Raw genomic sequence first — 3245 nt, forward strand, 5'->3', positions numbered from 1 at the left:
TTTCGCATGCAAATCCAGTTTCAACGCCTCTTACCACCACAGCAAACCTCTCACTTGGCGATAGTCCACAGTCTGATAATCCGGTACAATATCGCCAGATCGTTGGAGCTCTTCAATATGTCACTTTATCTCGTCCAGACATTACGTTTGCAGTTAACAAAGTCTGCCAGTTCATGCATTCTCCCACTCAAAATCATTGGTCCACCGTGAAACGAATTCTAAGATACTTGCAAGGTACTGTTTCCTATGGTCTTCTGATTAAACAAGAGTCGGCTACACTTTTACATGCATACACAGATTCAACTTACACTCCGTTGAATGCTTTTTTTGATGCAGACTGGGATGGTTGCCCGGATGACCGCCGATCCACCGGGGGATATGCTATCTGCCTTGGCTCTAATCTTGTTTCATGGTGCGCACGAAAACAAAAGACTGTCTCGCGGTCATCCACAGAGTCTGAATACAAAGCTCTTGCTGATACGGTTGCAGAACTTACATGGCTTCAAGCACTCTTATGTGAACTTCGTGTCTCTACTCCTTCTGCTCTAATTTTATGGTGTGACAATCTAGGAGCCACGTACCTAACCGGGAATCCTGTCTTCCATGCACGTACTAAACATGTTGAAGTTGATTTTCACTTTGTGTGAGAGAAGGTTGCCCGACGACAACTAACATTTCAGCATATCTCCACAGATGATCAAATTGCAGATATATTTACAAAACCTCTATCCTCACAACAATTTCTATTCTTACGTGACAAGCTACAGGTCGCTACTCGATAGGGATGTCAAAAATCCCCGTGGGACCCCGATACCGTACGAGACTAATTTTAAAAAAAATTCAGGAGCGGGAGCGGGAGCGGGGGCGATATTAACTCCCGTTTATTTTCGGGACCGGGACCGGGAGTGAGTATTACCGTCCCGTACTCCCGCGGGGGCCCTGTTTATATATATATATATATATATATATATATATATATATATATATATATATATATATATATATATATATATATATATATATATATATATATATATTAGGGTTTGAGTGCTTGAGCTTGACCGCAGACCCCTTGACACGGCTTGAACTTTTCTGTGTTCCAACTTCCGTCAATACACAATACTCAATTACTCCATACCTCGATTAGACGATTACTCCTTATACGAATGAAAAATTGAAGTCTGAAGAGTGAAGACGACTAGGTTCCGAGTTACCGAGTTCCGACCGACAACGACAATCCAAGTTCCGACTTCCGACCGACGAATGAAGAATTGTGTTCCAACTTCCGTCAATACACAATACTCAATTACTCCATAACTCGATTAGACGATTACTCCTTATACGAATGAAAAATTGAAGTCTGAAGAGTGAAGACGACTAGGTTCCGAGTGACCGAGTTCCGACCGACAGTGACAATCCGAGTTCCGGCTTCCGACCGACGAATGAAGAATTGAAATCGGAAGAGTGAAGACGAGGCAGCGTCCTTTCTTCCCGACTCCCGTAGGCAACGAACGAGGCAACGAGGCAGCGTCGCAGGCTTGCAGCGACCCCCTTTTGCATTCCATTTTCCACAGTAATGTTGTAACCTTCTGCATTCCAGTTTCTCAATCTCAAGTTTAACTCTGTAAAAGATCAATTGACTATTTGATAAATAACTCACAGTTTCTCAATCTCAAGTTTTACATATTGTAGTTGTGTAAAGATTTTAGTTGTGTACAGGTTTTATAGTGGTTGTTTACAGATTATGGGATCTTACTGTAGTTATTTACATAGTGTAGTTGTGTATAGATTTTGCTATTTCTATGAAAAAATAATGATGATTAGTATATTTGTGTGAACCATTTTCAGATTTTTGTAGTTATGTCTTCAGCAGAGCCGAATCAACCCAATGATTCAACCACGATTAATGATACCGCCAATTCTGCAGTTAACTGTAGCGAGAAACAAATGAAATTTATATCTCCAATGTGGCGTCATTTCACCTATGAAGAAGTTAATGGAACCAAAATGGTGGTTTGTAAGTATTGTAGAAAGGAAATTACTTATACAACCAAAAATGGAACCAAAGGGATGCATTCTCACCATAAGTTATGCAAAAAAAATGTATGTATGAATTTGCTTGAACCATTATTTGTTTTTTTCATTTTAATATATTTTTCTTATTACCTTTAATTTTTTTCTTGGTTAGGTGGTGCTATTGATGGTGATGATTTACATTCCGATGAAGACGACGAGGGAATTGAGGTAAAATTATTAAATTTGTGGTTTTTTATTGAATAAACTAAGATAACAATTTATTTTATTATTATTTTTGTTATGACAAAACTTCAAAAATGGTCCCTGTGGTTTCCAAAAATATCAAGTTTAGTCCCTAAGTTCAAAAAACCTCATAGATGGTCCCTGTGGTTTCAAAACTTTTAACATTTGGTCCTTCCGGCTAACTCCGTTACCATTTAGCCGTTAAGTCAGGGGCATTTTTGGCATTTCACTACACAGGGACCATTTATGAAGTTTTTGCCTTATTTAAAAAATAATTATTATAATTAATTAATATTAAAGGGTCCCACACTCACTCTCTCTCTCTCTCTCTCACACACACACACAGGTATTTAATAAAAGGGGCATTTTCATCCCTCTCAAGTATTTCACAGGAGGAGCGTATTCATCGTTCATATATTCAGTGGTGTTAAATTCATTCATGAACAAAATCGCATTCGGATCAATTTTATGAACTCGATTGAAAAAAAATGATGACGCGTTCTTCCCGAGTCTCTTCTCGAAGAAGTTATGATGCAGATTCTCGTTCATCACATCCCAACCAATCAACCTTCCTTTATATCGATTCACCACCGAATCAACTCTTTCTTCTTTCTCGATGACAAGCTAGCTAAACAACCACCGATATTTGTTGTTGTTGCCTTCCTTTTTCTTCTTCAACTTTAATCGAGAAAATCTCCAGCAGAGATGGGGTTTTCCGACATTCAAGAGGGCAACAACCCCTTCCCACTTGACAGGAATGGAGAAGATGCGAACGGAAGAAATTGACGGGACCTTCGGCGATGGTTGGGCCAATCACAAAGGGAGGGAGAGACACCAATTTGTGGCGACAGGAAAACGGAAGGGCATCTTTCATCCAATCAATTGAAAAACAAACATACATACACTAAATCCACATCTCCTGCTGGGTTTTTTCCCTAAATTCAAAAACATTTTTCAATCGAACCACCTGTCAACTAAACCATTGC

Source organism: Lactuca sativa, chromosome 3 (genome assembly GCF_002870075.4).
Source record: "Lactuca sativa cultivar Salinas chromosome 3, Lsat_Salinas_v11, whole genome shotgun sequence".
Taxonomy (NCBI): Eukaryota; Viridiplantae; Streptophyta; class Magnoliopsida; order Asterales; family Asteraceae; genus Lactuca; species Lactuca sativa.